Raw genomic sequence first — 18527 nt, 5'->3', positions numbered from 1 at the left:
TTTTCTCTCTCTGGGCATACTTGTATTCTAGTTAGAACCATTTGGATTCTTTTACAACTGTTCACAGTCTCTTACTATGTTCATATATATTTTTGAAGTTGCTTGAAAAATTAAACTCAACTTGATATTCCAAATTGTTATAGGATTGCTGATGTTATCACTTGCATGAGCATAATTCTTATTAAAATGTTACTGGAAAAACCCTTTTGTGGGAATAAGAATGGACACATCCATAGGCATACTTTAGAAACTAATGGGCCTATCCATTAAAAGTCACACTAAAACTTTTTCCATGCACTCTAAATTGGCACTTAACAGACAATACACTGTTTTTAAGCAGCTTTGGAATTAAATGACCTTCAAACCTTGCTATCATAATATTTAAAGAGGCATTTGAGAAAACAAATAGGGGCAGATATTAAAAGCTACGCGCGGGCGTAGATTTGTGAGCGCAACTCGGCACGCACAAATCTAAGCCCGATTTTATAACATGCGCTCGCAGCCGCACGCATATTATAAAATCTGGGGTCGGCGTGCGCAAGGGGGTGCACACTTGTGCACCTTGTGTGCGCCGAGCCCTAGGGGAGCCCCGATGGCTTTCCCCATTCCCTCTGAGGCTGCTCCGAAATCAGAGCGGCCTTGGAGGGAACTTTCCTTCCGCCCCCCCCCCCCACCTTCCCCTCCCTTCCCCTATCTAACCCGCCCCCCAGCCCTATCTAAATCCCCCCCTTCCTTTATTTTTTTATTTACACCTGCCTCTGGGCCCAGCGGCAGTGGAGAGGCCTCTGGCCACGCCCGCTCCCCACCCATTTTTTCAAGCCCCAGGACTTACACGCATCCCAGGACTTGTGCGCGTCGCTGGGCCTATGCAAAATATGCTCAGCGCACACAGGAGAAGGTTTTCGGGATTATGCGCATAATATACGCATGTAACCCTTTTAAAATCCACCCTATAATTTTCATCTCATTTGTTTATGTTTCCCATTCATTTCTATGGTCCATGGAAGTCTATAACTCTGCTCTAAGTAAAAACAGGGCAGATAACAGCAACCAGCTCTTCCCTGTGTTAACTCAATGCCTTTTCAGAGCCAAGGCAGGACAAGTTAGCAAGGAGACTAGCCAGAGGACAAATCATGGTGCAGCATTTTCTTAAATAGTCTATAGCAGCTATCTGGATCAAGTAATGCTGACCCACTCCCATTGTAAAGTCTGAGCATATGCTAGAAGCATAGAATAGAAACAGAGAAACATGGAAATGCCAGCATAAAAGGACAACATGATCCACCCAGTCTGCCCAGCAAGCTTATGCCAGTATCTGTTGCACTTGCAGGTTTCCCTCATACTTATCAGTTTCCCAGACCATAAATGTTGGAGCCCTCGTTGGTTGCTGTCTGAATCCAAGTCCCCTTTACCCATTGCCATTGAAGCAGAGAGAAATGATGAGTTGCATTAAGTCTTTATAATATTATTTGTTAAGGGTAGTAGCTGCCACACCAGCACGTTACCCTCAGTTATTCCCATGCTCTCTTTTCTTTATTTCCATCCCATAGCCTTTAGGGATCCACAATGTTTATCCTATGCCCCTTTGAATTTCTTCACTATTTTTGTCTTCACCACCTCCTCCAGAAGAGCATTCCAGTCATTCACCAACCTCTCCATGAAGAAATATTTTCTGACATTGGTTCTGAGTCGTACTCCTTGGAGTTTCATTTCATGACCTCTAGTTCTATTGATTTCTTTCCAACAGAAGATGTTTGATGATGTACTTAATTTCAGGTATCTGAAGGTCTATATCATATCTCCCCTGCACGTCCTCTCTTCCTGTCTGTATTTCCTCTATAGCTCTTCACAAAGAGGGATGTGCTAGTAGAAACTGTCATAAAATTTTAAAAAAGCTTAACTTTTGCATTTGACACTAGTAAAGGGCTGATTCTAATCTCCTCTATGATCCAGTGGTCTTACTCATTGTTTCAAGAAAAGAGGCAGTACACTGCTGCTGATTTTGATATTTCTCTTAACTGAGAGAGAGTCTGGGTAGGAGACAATGCAGAGATTGTAGTTGTGGCAGTGATATTGGGGGTTTTTTTTCTCTCTCTGTGTCTTGACACCAATGAGATAAGCAGTGCACATTCAGTAACTGAAGAGTGTTATCAGACTGCCAATCTTTTGGGTCTGTTAGAGTTTAATATTTTTTGTGTGTGTGAAGTTAGTCTACATTAGTTCACATAGCACAGCACACGTGCACTGTGTATGTGTCTTTGTATGCATGTGTGGTGACAGTTCCCCAAACAGTGAATGGTATTGTAAGTAGGTATATAGTTACAATATCAATAAATTCATTTGTAATATCCAAATCCCCATTAGGTAGTGCACTTCAACAAATTCTATCATGTCAAGAAAAGGGAGAGGAGGAGATGTTCATAGGGTTGGCAGTTCTGTCAGGAGCAGCAATAAAAAAGGGCAGTTTTGCACCTAATTGAAATACTTTTTAGATCCAGAATGGCCTGAGAGAAAGGCAGCTCAATGTAAAAGAAACTGAAATGTGGAAAGCATGTGCCACCACCTCCTGTTCCCCTCTCACTCTCTCTCTCTCTCACTCTCTCTCATATTGGTTCATAGGGAAAAGGTGGGAAAGTAAGCCTAGACTGGCAGTAGTAGGACAGGGGTATTAACAGAGGCAGAAAAAATGCAACATTCAAAACCAAATGCATGCTTCTCTATGTTGGTTAGTGCTTCTGAGGCAATGGATGTAGTATTTTCAACAACTGATTCTAAGGAAGAATCTTGACTGAGATTATCTGAATCAGAGCTTAAGGAGATAGTAGCTGAAGAAAATTTGAAAAGATTAGTCAGTAGAATCTTAGAATCCAATTCAGTGATAGGAGGAGATAATGATGGTATTGGCTGTAATGACAGCTACCCCCAGGAAGAGCAGGCAGCACAGGTAAAGAGTATGTATGATACCCTTGTCAGAGTAAGCACTCTGCCTCAACTCCAGTGCTAACATAAGCCTCCAAGGATGGGTGAAAGAGAGGAATAGTTGAGGTGGAAAAGAAAATGCTGATACACATTATTCTGTTCTTCTCCCCCTCCCCACCACCACCACTAATCAACAGCAATCTCAGGGTGACCACAACTCAGAAGTTCCCAGGTATGCTAAAAAGTTATCCATCTAAATGGCTTAGTCACAATATTTGGCTACCTCTCTGGCTAAATTCTAGCTGGATAACTTTTCATCCAGCTAGAATTTAGCCAGATATGTTGGGGGTGAGCCTGGGGTGGGCAGTAGGTGTTCCAGCGAGGAGCAGAATTAGCCGGTTACATAACTGGCTAACTCTGGCCACACTGCAGGCAGGTCTAAAGTTAGCCAGTTATATTCAGCAGTGCTGCTGCACCGCAGCATATTGTGATTAAGTTAGCTGGATAGGCGTAGCTGGCTAACTTTACTAGTCGCACAGCAGCTGAATATGGACCCCATTATATATATCTCTCTCAACTGTCAAAATAAATGAAGAAAACAATGATTCCAATGAATAGCTATATGGAATATAGAGAAAATAAACTAGGAGCAAACCTAATAAATATAGAATAAGATAATACTAGAAAAATAATTTGTAAAAGTACTATCTATTGATCACCCCATGCAACCCAACTAGCAGACCTATGGTAGTGAATGGCTGCTTTTTCATATTTATAATATAGACAAACTCTATGCCTCCAAAAATGTACCCTTAAATTAGGCTTTTTAAACAAGCATTTTATAAAAATAAAGAGAAGGAGAAAAATAGTTGATAGATAAGGATGCACCAAGCTAGAAGTTATTAGTAACCTACTAAAGCATATTAATGTTAAAATCAAACCGCCTAACTTGTTCCTAACAATCAGGATTAACTTACACACTTAGGGGCGGATTTTCAGAGCCCTGCTCGCGTAAATCCGCCCAAAACCGGGCGGATTTACGCGAGCAGGGCCCTGCGCGCCGGGAAGCCTATTTTACATAGGCCTCCCGGCGCGCGCAGAGCCCCGGGACTCGCGTACGTCCCGGGGTTCTCGGAGGGGGGCGTGTCGGGGGGCGGGGCCGGAGCGCGCGGCGTTGCGGGGGCGTGTCGGCAGCGTTTTGGGGGCGGGTACGGGGCGTGGCTACGGCCCGGGGGCGTGGCCGCGCCCTCCGTACCCGCCCCAGGTCGCGGCCCGGCGCGCAGCAGGCCCGCTGGCGCGCGGGGATTTACGTCTCCCTCCGGGAGGCGTAAATCCCCCGACAAAGGTAAGGGGGGGGTGTAGACAGGGCCGGGGGGGTGGGTTAGGTAGGGGAAGGGAGGGTAAGGTGAGGGGAGGGCAAAGGAAAGTTCCCTCTGAGGCCGCTCCGATTTCGGAGCGGCCTTGGAGGGAACGGGGGGAGGCAGCGCGGCTCGGCGCGCGCAGGCTATACAAAATCGATAGCCTTGCGCGCGCCGATCCAGGATTTTAGTGGATACGCGCGGCTCCGCGCGTATCTACTAAAATCCAGCGTACTTTTGCTTGAGTCTGATGCGCAAGCAAAAGTAGGCTGATCGCGCTTCTTTTAAAATCTACCCCTTAGTTTATTATTTTAAATTGTTACCGTACTATGATGGCACATGATTAATTTGTAATCTATACCACCCATATTTCTCTTTATTGTGCCCTTCTGTAAACCGTTGTGATGGTTATTTAACTTAATGACGGTATAGAAAAGTTTTTTAATATAAATAAATAAATAAATAAATAAAGTCTCCTTCACCAAAATGCTCAGCTTGTGCACCATTGACACAACCTTAAACAGGTCTCCCAGTGCTACAATTGATCATTTCACTGGCTTTCATGGAAACTTCACCCCACCTGCTGCTACAGTAACTGGGCCTCCCCTTCCCTACTGAAACTACCATTGTTCATATCCGGGACCAACAAAAGGCACAGCAATATGCACATGCACGTCTCTCTCTCTCTGTCATATAGTTGACCTTGCTAGTCCTACTACTGCTCCCCCTTTCCCCTGCAATCTTGGCCATCAGCATATACTGGGACTGAGACCAGCTGCATAGCTGACTCACCACTCCACCAGACTTCTTGGCTGTTCATGTTGACATCACTTAACCTCTCATCACTCACACCTTTTTCCTCCTCCCCTCCCCAGTGCAACTCAAGCAGCAAAACTGCCCAGGGGACTATTCTATTTCCTTCCCCACCAATGCTCAACTACCTCCATCCCAGCCAATACAATGGATACCCTGTAAGGCATAATTTGTCTTCTTCACAGGAATAGATTCCCTTCCACCAACCTCCTGTCTCCCCTATTCATGTCCTTATTTTTTTAAAGCAAATATTAGTTAGTTAGTTAGTTAGTTAGTTATTTTTAATTTATTATTCCACCTCCAACTACACAGCCTTTCCAGACACTATCCTCAGAGAGACCTACACACTACTCATTCTTATCCCACACACATTCAGGGACTCTACACAGACAACAGCTGCTGCAACAGCTGAGGAGAGAAGGAGGGAGATAAATTATCACCAGCAATTTTTCCTTCCACCCTTCCCACCCTCCATAATTAGCTGGGTTGGCCACCCAGTGGACAACTGTCACCTTCCCAATTACCACAAATTCAAAATCTAACACTTTTCCTTTAGAACTCTCCCCTCACACCAGCAACCCAGCCTCTTGTGGTGGAGGCCTGGCAAGCCTCATCACTCTTGGTTTCGCCACTGCAGTCTTCTCCAGTCTTTGGTGGGTGGGTGGTCCCAGCAGCAGCAGCAGCTGTGGAGAGAGGAGGCACTGAGCTGGTGGGGACTGCCCACTGCCTGCCTACGAGCCACCCACCACCCACCCACCAAAGACTGTAGAAGACCGCGGTGGTGATGCCAAAAGTGATGAGGCTTACGAGGCCTCCACTGGAGGAGGCAGTGGCAGCTGCAAGCCAACCAGGCCTTCCACAACAGCAGTCCCAGCAGCAGCGGTGAAGGCAGTGAAGAGAGGAGGTGTGGAGCTGGTGGAGCTTGCCCACCGCCCACCCACCAAAGACCAGAAAAGACTGCAACGGTGATGCCAGAGCAGCAAGACTTACCAGGCCTTCACTGGAGAGGCAGCAGCAGCTGCAGGGCTAACCAGCCTTCCATGCTGGTTGTTCCAGAAGAAATGGTGGCTATGGAGAGAAGAGGTGCCGAGGTGGCGGGGACCACCCATCGTCCACCCACCACCTGCGCAATGAAGACCAGAGAAGACCGCAGTGGTGACGCCGAAGGCGCTTGTGATGAGAAGTGTGTGCCCATGGTGCGCACATGAAGGAGCACAACAAAGGAGCTTTCCCCTTTGTGCACCCCTTCATGTGTGCCTGAAGTCCTTATACCTTATGGGGCGGATTTTCAGAGCCCTGCTCGCGTAAATCCGCCCAAAACCGGGCGGATTTACGCGAGCAGGGCCCTGCGCACCGGGAAGCCTATTTTACATAGGCCTCCCGGCGCGCGCAGAGCTCAGGACTCGCGTAAGTCCCGGGGTTCTCGGAGGGGGGCGTGTCGGGGGCATGTCGGGGGCGGGCCCGGTCGTCGCGGCGTTTCGGGGGCGTGTCGGCAGCATTTTGGGGGCGGGTACGGGGGCGTGGCTACGGCCCGGGGGCGTGGCCGCGCCCTCCGTACCCGCCCCCAGGTCGCGGCCCGGCGCGCAGGAGGCCCGCTGGCACGCGGGGATTTACGCCTCCCTCCGGGAGGCGTAAATCCCCCGACAAAGGTAAGGGGGGGGTTTAGACAGGGCCGGGCGGGTGGGTTAGGTAGGGGAAGGGAGGGGAAGGTGAGGGGAGGGCAAAGGAAAGTTCCCTCCGAGGCCGCTCCGATTTCGGAGCGGCCTTGGAGGGAACGGGGTAGGCTGCGCGGCTCGGCGCGCGCCGGCTATACAAAATTCATAGCCTTGCGCGCGCCGATCCAGGATTTTAGTGGATACGCGCGGCTCCGCGCGTATCTACTAAAATCCAGCGTAGTTTTGTTTGCGCCTGGAGCGCAAACAAAAGTAGGCTATTCGCGCGCCTTTTAAAATCCGCCCCTATATCTTTAATCAAGTTGCCACAACCATGGATCAAAAGTACTACATTGAACCCATGCATGGACAGAGTCAGTATGGAGATCTAAGGAATGTCCTGAGAAATAAGCACAGAAGAAACACAATGTAGGACCACCCTATGATAAGTAAAAACTCTTAAATTACCTCTTCCTATTTATTGTTTAATCTGCTTCTAGTAAATGCTCTGTCAAAAACATCCCTCTGATTAATGACCTGCTGGAGGACATAAATAATGTTCTCCTAAACCAAACTGACCATCCTAACAATGATGTATTTTATTTTCCTAGAGCTAAACAAAAAGGTGGGGGCTTATTAATAATTAGCAAAGAAGACCGTAAGCTTCTACCGTAAAAAGTAGAGATTATCCTCTCTATGAGGTAGCAATTCTTAAGTCACCACAACTAAACATAGAACTGGTCTACTGTCCACCATAAATTCCACAAAAAGATTGCTCACTGCTGATTGAATTATTCGCCAAGGTGTTTCCATCATCAGAATCTACATTAAGGGCTGGATTTTAAAAGGGTTACGCGCACTGGGCCTATTTTAAAAAGGTCTGGCGATGCATGTAAAGCCCCAGAATGCATGTAAGTCCTGGGGCTTGCAAAAAGGGGTGGGGAAGGGCAGGGTGGGGGTGGGGTCAGAGGCCTCCACACGGCCGCTGGACCGGGTATTGCGCACTGGCAGTCGGCCGGCGCGCACAACTTACTTCAGCCTCAGGGCTGAAGTAAGTTCTGGAACAAAAAAAGAAAAACAAAAAGTTAGGGGGGAAAGGGCAGGGGAGGTAGGGGAAGGGAAGGTGAGGTGGGGGAGTAGGGAATGGGGGAAGGCAGCACAGCTTGGCGCAGGCTCGGCGCAGCTTGGCGCAGGCTCGGCGCATGCAAGGTGCACAATTATGCACCCCCTTGCACCTGCCGACCTCTGATTTTATAACTTCCACGTGCCTGCGTGCGCAAGTTATAAAATCAGCTGTACATGTGCGCGTGCTATGTAGCACGCGCACATGTATGCTGCTGCACGTATGTTATAAAATCTACCCCTAACTGTAGGAGACTTTAACCTCCAGGTACACAAAACACCAAGAGCCTGTGAAATGTTTTTAGAAGCAATGGAAGCCCTGGGATGGTCACAATTTTTCTCAAAAGCCACTCATAAAGTGGGTCACACTCTAGACCTAATGTTTGCGAATTCCAGTAATTGCCTAATCAATACGTCACACACCAATTAATAAAGTTGGAAACTGCCATCATCAACAAAACCCAGCACACTTTTACCTTCAGCAAAAAGAGATGGAAGTACTTACTGAAGCAATAGAAAATAAACTCAACGAACTAAATCTAACAATTCCATATCAGCTTTTGATTGCTGAGATAAAATCGACAATTACATAGCTGAAAACCTTAATCCTGTCCAGACAAAAACTATTAACAATGAAAAGAATAACTCCAAACATAATAAGCCCTGGTAGAAGGATGAATTAAAAAGCATTAAAAAAAAACATTAGAAAATTAGAGCAACAATGGCGGAAATGCTCATCTACTGTAAAACTAGAAAAATATAAATCTTCCCTTACAAAATACCATTCACTAACCAATAAAGCAAAAAATGATTACTATGCTAAGCAGATTCACGGGGTTATATTTAATTCTAAACTGCTTTTTGAGGGCTGGATTTTAAAAAGGTTGGTGGAAGGGAATCTGTTCCTGTGAAGAAGACTAATTTTTTAAGATGGCGCCGGCCATTGGCATCAATAGCCCCTGTCACATGGTATGGGCAAAGGACCACCAGCGCCATTTTGATTACTGGCAGCTGACGGCCCAAGAGTGGGAGATCTCTCCCTGAACCCCCGCTGGATCACCAGGGACTTTCGGCAAGTTTTTGGGGGGTCGGGAGGGTGGGGGGTTGTAATTAATTAAATTTGAAGGGTAGGGGAGTGTTTGGGATTTTCATTTCGGGGTAGCCGAAAAAAAATCAGCCTGAACTGTGGGAAAATGAAGTTTCCCACAGCGGGCTGATAAAGAAGGCCAAACCAAAAGGTTCGGCCGAATCACATCTCTACTATCTTCTGCCACTTTGTTATTTATTAGACAGTCTAAATATTCAATTCAAAGTATTTGCTGACGATATACAGTTTTACATTCCCTATGTAGGATAAGGGTCCTACACCTTATAACTAGTCTCATTATACATGTACACCATAAAGACCTGGCTCTCACATAATCGCCTAAAAATACCACAAAAACTGAAATAATCCATTTATCATCCATTCCATCCTCTGACTGTAGCCCCCCAACCACCTTAATGGAACTTCTTTACCCATTATTTCAAAAGCTCAGAACCTACGCATCATAATCGACTCCAGCTTCTCTATGACTAATCATATATCCTTACTGTAAAAAACTCTTTTTTAAAGCAACACATGCTGAAAAAACTCCATCCACTACTACATCATAACAACTTCAGAACAATTTTGTAGGCCTTGATTTTCAGCAGTCTAGAATATTGCAACGCATTGTTTCTTGGCCTCCATTGTAATGCATTATACCCTTTGCAACTGATTCAAAATGCCGCTACTCATATACTCACTGGTAAATACTGCAAAGATCACATTTCTCCGTTCCTCTATACTCTACACTGGCTACCAGTTGAACACAGAATAAAATACAAAATACTTTCCATCATAAACAGCCTCCTAACTGAAGACACCTCCTCTTGGCTCAGCTCACAAGTATGCATTTCAGTCCACAAGAATTTGTTACAAGTACCAACAATCAAGACTGCCTGACTTGATATTACCAGAAGGCGTGCCTTCTCTGTAGCAGGACCACAGCTTTGGAACACTATCCCAGATAGTCTAAGAAATACTGACAATAACAGAGATTTCAAAAATTTCTTTGCATATCTTTTTGAAGCTGCATTTAACAGAAATAATTAGCTGGTAACACTTCAAAACCTTACACATTTCCTGGAGAACCTACCCAGGGCTCTTCCTTACCCTTTGCCCATGTCTCTATACCCATCCCTCCAGATCCATGTCTAGTCTAATCTACTGTTATTTTAAATTTGCTTTTATTTTATTTATTCTATTGTTTTTATTTTTTTTTATTGAGCCACTTATACCTTGTTTAATGGTTTATATAATGTTTTATTATCATTATGTATATACAGGCTGTAAACTATTTTGACTATCCTCTGGTAAAAAAAAATGGTGTAGAAAAATTGAATAAATAAATAAATCAGTCGCTGTAACCCAATTTTCTTTCATGTGCTGCACACCATTTCAGGTTCCAATGTTCTACCCTATGCTGTTACAAAGGATAAATTTGGCTCAGAAAGGAGATAGTGGGGAGGTATCTGTGGGAGAAACCTCTCTTCGAGAGAGGAGCAGCCTGGAACTGTGCTCAGGGCTCCTATCCCCTTGCAGGGGTTGGAGTCACAAGATCATCCCGGTCCCGCTGGAAGCTCCGCCCACACCCTGAGGTCATCGGAAGGGGACGGACCGAATTACCTTAAATTGGAGGAAGCTACAGCGTTCTGTGGAGGTATCTGTGGGAGAAACCTCTCTTCGAGAGAGGAGCAGCCTGGAACTGTGCTCAGGGCTCCTATCCCCTTGCCGGGGTTGGAGTCACAAGATCATCCCGGTCCCGCTGGAAGCTCTGCCCACACCCTGAGGTCATCGGAAGGGGACGGACTGAATTACCTTAAATTGGAGGAAGCTACAGCGTTCTGTGGAGGTATCTGTGGGAGAAACCTCTCTTCGAGAGAGGAGCAGCCTGGAACTGTGCTCAGGGCTCCTATCCCCTTGCCGGGGTTGGAGTCACAAGATCATCCCGGTCCCACTGGAAGCTCCGCCCACACCCTGAGGTCATCGGAAGGGGACGGACTGAATTACCTTAAATTGGAGGAAGCTACGGCGCACAGCCGTTGGCGCGCAGCCAAAGCCGCGCGCCCCTTCTGAAAAATTTTTCCTGGATTTATTTTCGTTACATATGGGCAGGAAGAGGAAGGTTAAAATTTGGACCTCCTCCCCAGGGCTTTCGGTGAGAGGGCCGATGGACTCACATGTAGCAAGAGGGGTAAGTCGACCATCTCAAAGAACAATTCCAGAAATTTCATTTTCATCAGGATCCCCAGAGCCACAAGGGCTAACGCAGTTATCTCAATCCAACATGGAAAACTCTAATCCTACATCTCTATCAAGTTTAAATGGTCAAAGAGAACTTTTGAACCTTACTGGTGAAGGGTCAAATGTGATAATGAATAATGAAATTGTAGGGGTGAAATTTGGAACTGAGCCACAGGAGTTGGCTCTGGAACCATTAGACCCCCAAAACATTACCTTAAGAGATGTATGGAGGGTTCTGGATAATTTACAAAAAACTCTGTCTAAATCAATTGAACAAAATAGAATGACTACATTGGAATTTAAAAATGAAATGGAGAAATATAATAATCGTATGACACAGTTAGAAGATCAAAGTAAAGATTTCTCCACTCAGATTGAGGTGTTAAAAGAAGTAAATAATTCTTCTATTAAAGATGGTTTGAAAACACATAGACAGAAAACCTGGAAAATCAAAACCGTGTTAAAAATCTTAGGTTTTTAAATTTTCCAGAGACCAGATTACTTTCTGCTATGGCGTTATTAAAAAAATATTTGGTAGAAGTACTATCTATAGTGATAATTGATGAGATAGCTATATCCAAATTATATTATATTCCTAAATCCAGATTAAGGTTGCAGGGGGGACAAGAGGAAATGGATATAGTTCAACAATCCCCCAACTTAACATCATTTTTAGAGGCCTCTCAGGATGATATCCAATTAAGGTCTACACTTTTGGTAACTTTCACTAGAGAGAGGGACAAAAATTTAGTCTTGCAAAAGTATTTTGAAAATAAAGACCATATTTTTTGTGGTCAACACATTCAAATATTCCCTGATGTTGCTAAAGCAACACAAGCTAGACGTAAACAATTTTTGAAACTGAAGCCTAGAGTATTAGCTATTGGGGCAACATTTTATTTAAAATTTCCCTGCAAGTGTTCAGTGTTATATCAAAGGAACAAGTTCATTTTCCAAGATCCCACTCACCTTGAATCTTTTTTAATAGATAAGCAGACGAGTTGAGGAATAACTGCATAAAATAATTAAACTCCCATTATTTCTGTAAAGTATGATTACAGATTTCATTAATGTTTTTTTTCCTGTGAAGAGTGCCTCCCATAATGAGGACTAGAATTTTCTTGTTACTGATTATCTATGGGATATATGTTTCTTTGTATGTTTTGTGTAGTAACAGAAAATTTGCTTTGTGTTTTATACAATGTAAATTGTTTAAAAAACTAATAAAATATAAATTAAAAAATAAAAAAATAAAATAGAAAGGAGATAGTGCTGAAGTACCTTATCCTGACCCTGAAGACTAGATGGCCACAAAGCATGTTGTTTATGAATTCATAGTAGCAGAGCAGGAGATGTGTTAAATCAGTTACACTCATCCGTAGACAAAATTGTCTTAAAAAAGGCGAGAGTCCATTTATTTTTAAACAATTCAAAAAACAAACAGTCGGAACGTTTCAAAGCTGAACAATTTATAGTTCATTTACAGTGCCATCAGTCCCCCAACACGGCCATGTTATGTAATGGCTGCATTGGGAGAGACAGAGTAGAACCACAAAATAGTAAAAAATATAATCTATAAATAAACAAAAAACATTTATAACAATGAAGCAGATGAAAAACTGACCCCAGTAAAACCAAAAACAGGTTCAAAACATATCTTTAAACCAGCATATTCCATGCTTAAGACTGACAGTATGAGATATATGCTGGCAGGGCAGTTGAATACACTGAAAGTGTACCAAAAGGGGAAACTGACATCAAACATGACGTCATACCAAATAACGTCATGAGCACAGTGCCAATCAAAGAGGGAAGTAAAAGTGATGAAAAATAAACAAAAAGAAATATAAAAATAAAATAATTTATTATAAAAATTTGTTATAAGAAAATGTTATAAGAAAATAGACCATTCAGTTTCCTTATTAATTCCAAATGAAGAAAGAGACCCCAGTTCAAAAATCTACCACTTTGTCCGGCATATCAAATCGGTTGCAAAAAAGCATGTACAATCTCAATAACAAAAAAATGAAGGTCTGAAATCGAGTGTTGATTCTCAAGCCAAATTTGCAATGCTCCACAATTCTGCACAGCTCAGTCAAATAGGTGGCAATGCTGTCAATACAACCATGATTCCACCTATGGAAATGAGACCATTGCAAAATGACAAATGAAGTAAGTGAGAAATAGGCCTTGATCTCCTTATATGTCTTTTAAGTAGATATTCAAAAGGTAGTCGGCTAAGGGCCTCATTTTCTAAGTGGCTCGCATGCAATAAGGGACCTTTCGCACGCGAAAAGTCCCTTATCGCGTGCGATACCAGGATGGGGGCGGAGTCGGGGTGGAGTTGGCCCCGGTGACGCCCTGACTCCTCCTCTTCCGGGGCAGACTCCACCCCGACTCTGCCCTTTTCGCGTCCTATTTCGCTCCCAATAGCTACACCTCCTATGGTGGCATTATTGGGTGCGAAACCGGCAGCGATCGCACCGCGACGGTGCGATCGCTGCCGGCTAGTGCAGGCCCGCCCCCCATTTCGGCCCCCTGCCCCTCATTTCCTAAAGTATCGCAGGCCTTCGATACTTTAGAAAATGAGGCCCTAAGACAGTTAGCCAGATAAACATATCCGACTAACTTAAAGGTGAATTTTAAAAGCCTGACGGATGCCAAAACCAGGAGATATGTGCACAAGTCAGGCCAGCGCACGCCAATCAGATTTTAAAAGCCACCTGAGTACACGCGAATTTGCCACTACGTGCACCAGAGTCCCCTGCCTAGTAATTTTACTTCTGCTTTGGATGATGTGCAAGTTATAAAATAAAGACAAATAGATAGACAGGGTTTTAAGGGTCAGAACTAACAGGGGAGAAGGAAGGCTATTAAATTAGGGGGGTTTGGAAGCCCTATTCATTACCTGAGTGAACTGGGAATGAACTGGTAAAACAGGTAATGGCGTCAGTGTGTTTGTCTTTTAACATCCCCTCCCTTACACGGTAGAAGCGGCATTTGCATGCATAGGCGCAACCATTCAAAATTGCATGCACATGTGCACACGGTTAGACTATTTTATAAATATGCGTGCTTATATGCGTGTATGCTATAAAATGGCTGCGACTCTGGGCATGGGCTGACGAATGCACGCACATGTGCGCCCATGCTCCTGTTTAAAAGTTACTGCCTTAGCCAGGATATTCAGCAGCCTAGTCTCCCTGCTGAACATACTCAGATAACGTTTAGTTAGCTAGATAGGTTTATGCAGCAAACTTTAGACCAATTTAATAGCAGGTCTATCTTATCTGGCTGAATATCGCCACTTATCCAGATAAGCTAGCCAGATAAATAGATCATCTCCGTTATGCCCCCTCCTGCCCACCACTTAGCTGGATAACTATTAGTCAGATAAATAGTTATCCAGTTCAGTAGCAGCTGCTGAACATGGCCAGATTCAGACGCCACCACTTAGCCAGATAAAAATTTGGCTAATGGGTAATGTTTTGAGTGTTGATTTATCATAATCACTTCCATTCTCAAAAAAGAGTGATAAATGAATCACCTCAATATTAGAAATAATTTATGTAATTGACTGTATTATAGATTTGAAATAATAGATATGTTGAACATTGCTTAGAGAGATGTGGTTTTCCCCCATACATAGTCAAGAGAACAGTCCATATCTGTTCAGTGATCTGTCTTATTTACTTCCTAATAGATTAAAAGTCTCTCTACAGAAAAGTATCAGGTAATGGATTGTCCTACATCAAATTTCTGAATGTGGTCAACAATGGCCTGGAAAGTAGTACAGAAATATTTTAATTCACAAATAATAAATAACTGCAGGTGAATGTGTTGCTTTAATTTATACACATGAACCTACCCTCTGAATGCCGGCTGATTTTGCTGGACTCACCAATCAAGAATTGCATATTCCTGCTGTACGTGAACTTCAACAAGTAGTACTTCACTTGCATCTCTTCCATTGAGAATTGGGGACTGATGCTTAGAATCATGGGAATATGATAGTATTGCTATGAATACCTCAGGCAACAATGACTAAATCTCCTGTTCTTTAACTTCCAGAAAAATGTACAGAGTGCACCGCTGCATCTCAAATATCCACTTAACAGAATAGTACCAGATCATTTTGTTGCTTTCATACTGTAGACCCAACTAAAAGTAGAATCACTTTTAATCATTATATGCTACTGTTCTTTTAGCTGATGGCATCATTACCTCTAATCAGAAACCAGTCTTTGCTAGGGAATAACATGCTTCCTTGTCCATGGATATGAAAGTCAATTGCACTAATAGATATCATCTCTACTATACTTCTAACCTCTTGGTCAACTCATGCTTTCTTATTCAACATCATATTAAGATGCAAAATGTCAACAAATACACTTGTACATATTTTAAATATACCAAATTTTGCTTTGTGAAGGGGTTTGGGGGATGAGAAATTAGAGATTTTACTTCATTTTTTATGAAAAGCATATACAGTACAGTTATTAAACTTTCCTACGTTTGAAACCCATATGGAATGCATTTTAAACTCATCTGCTGAAAAATTAAATGAGGATCATACTGCATCCTCAATAGCTATGTTGGTTACTATGAAAGGCAATTATTACTGTGTAGATCGCTATGCGCTTCATGAGTAGGTCTGACAGCCGAGAGTAAAAGTCACTTTGATATCTGGGTAAAATTCCCTTGCACAGAAAAAAGATAATCCTCCCTTTTTGGCTAAATAATAGAGCTTCTCTGAATCTGTAGTGGCTATAAGTGTCCCAGGACAGGATGTTCTGACATTCTTTTAACATCATCTCAACATCACAGCCAAAACTAATCAGAAGAATATTACCCGATGACAGGTGCATTTATTCTGTCAATTAAATCAGATGGTTAAATCGAAATGTGTCCCAAATCTCTCTTGTTTGCATTATCCATATTGGCATTTCTTGGCTGTGGTTCATGGCTGGCTGGAAGTCATCCAGCTCCTGCAGAGTCACTTTGTAATTTTGTGCCAACAAGTTTCCATGCTCTGCAGTAACATCTACAATGAGACCAAAGTGGTCCTATAGGACTGACCTGAAATATTACATTACTTCACTAAGATCTATTAAAACATGGAAGAAAGAGATAAATCAATGTTCTAGGAAGGGGAAATAATCACGAGATAAGCACATTATGAAGTAAATGAAACTGAGAAAAACAGAAATAAAAGAATACATTTTATCTTCATTTATAAGTCTCTCTAGTTTTACTTTTGCTCTGATTTAATGCTGTCATACCTTGTCTCTTTTACACCCCATCATAGGAATTGTTAAAAGCATACTTGCATGGGTTTTTTTTTTTTAATCTGTGTTTTTATGCAATTTTAATGAAGAACTTTGCATTTATTTCTTAGTCACCAAAAGATTTATAGCTTAGATCAGTGGTTCTCAACCTTTTTTCCATTGTGACACATCTGACAGGAGATGCTCATGTGCACGACACACTTCACTCTACAAGACACATCTGAACTAAAAAAGAATTCTAATTATTATTTCACTGTTAAAAGTGGCACAAAAGAAAGATAAAATATTCGTAACAATTTACTTTTATGAGCTGTTACTGAAATTAAAGTTATTAAATTGTATTTTTTCACAAGTTTTAATGTTTGCTTACTCCATGGAGAAATACGGGACTGATGTGCTACACACAGCTTCTTGAAACAGGGTTGTAGAGTAGAAAAAGCTCTCATGCATCTCATTGTCAACATCAAAATATTTTGACTTGTTCTGCAGTTTATACAGGACTTTTATACAGAGCAGAATTTGGATGCTCTGGGGGAGGGCTACTTTAATTGTTTCTTTTAGTTTAGAAAGAGACAGAGAGTTTGTTTTCCAAAAATATTGTCTTAATAAAGCTTTCTCTTTTGGTTGTGGTAAAATACAAGTGTTTCCTGATGTCTCCCATGATCCACAAGTAAAAAGAAAAAATGTTCTTTCTTTAAAGCAGAAGGTGGTAGCCATTGGTGCCACCTTTTTTTCTAAAATTTCCATGTAACTGTCTTGTTACATTTCAGAATAACACATTTGAATTTTACAACCCATCTCATTTGGAAGTTTTTCTTGCAGATTAAGGTTAGTAAACTAGTCAGAGGGAAATATAACCTACTAAGGGGAAGTAGCTGGATGTTATAGTTGATGCCCATTATCCCTTGTATCTTCTTTTTTTCTTGTTTCTTTTTGAGAGTTTTCTTTTCATATCTCTGCTTAATGCTGGCTTGAGATTAGGTATGATGGCTTTGTAATAGATGGTATGATTTTTCCTGGATATTGTATACTCTAATCTTTTCCTTTTAATTTACAGAAATGTATTAATGTTTAAATGAATTAAAAAAAAAAAGGAATTTGGATGTTTCATCTTCAACTCACTATACAAAACAGCAATTCAAAATCCCTGTACTGCCAGACACAAAAACCTGCAAAAAAAGACACTCAGAAGCCTCATTTTCACTTTGTCTGACCTCCTTCCCAGCCCCTCCAGATCCTTCAGTTTCACGGCATCTCTTTATCCCATCTCACTTTTACATACACTTTCTCACATACCCCAACCTATATAACACCCTTATACTTGCTGCCCAACCAATCACTTAATACCCAACTGTCCCCTTAATTCCCTCATTCTCTCAGTCCCCATTCCCCATCCAATCAGTGAGTTCTTCCCCATCCCTAAAGTTTCACCTAATCACAATCCTGCAAGTCATTATTTTTGAAGGTGGGACACTTACCACTCGTGGCTTCCCCTCCCAACCACAACACCACTGCTTCAGGCTCATCCTCTTGCTCTCACTATCTCCATCACCTCATCTCTCATTTACCTTTCAGTGCCCCTCCCCCCACCAGTCCCCCTTTTAAAACTCACCCTCTCCATGCAACAATTATCGCCAGCAAGAGGAAGAAAATGGGGAAATGGTTGATCTTCTCCTCCCTTTCAGCTAGTAATGGTGGTGAATGAGGCATGGAGCAGGATTCCACGTTTCTGAGCCAACTATTGGCAGTGGTGATCATGGCCATGGAGGAGACAGCAAGATGCAGCATTTCCAGCCTGGGCTGGTGATCGCTATGGGTTTGTGTGTGTGTGGGGGGGGGGGGGGGAGTGAGACTGCATTACCACAACATTTCCAGCTTGGATAGCAGTGGCCCAGATTGTCAGGGTGGGAGAAAAACAGCAACAGGAAGCTGGCTCCCTGCTCTACACTCTTCTCGGCCAGCAGCAAATGTAGCTGTCATAGAAAACGTAGGCTTGCTGTCTGTTTAAAGTTTTAGTGAAACACCTCCTCGCTCTTGGTGACATGCC

Source organism: Rhinatrema bivittatum, chromosome 3, assembly GCF_901001135.1.
Source record: "Rhinatrema bivittatum chromosome 3, aRhiBiv1.1, whole genome shotgun sequence".
NCBI lineage: Eukaryota > Metazoa > Chordata > Amphibia > Gymnophiona > Rhinatrematidae > Rhinatrema > Rhinatrema bivittatum.
The sequence above is the reverse complement of the archived record's forward strand: the minus strand, read 5'-3'. Positions refer to the sequence as shown.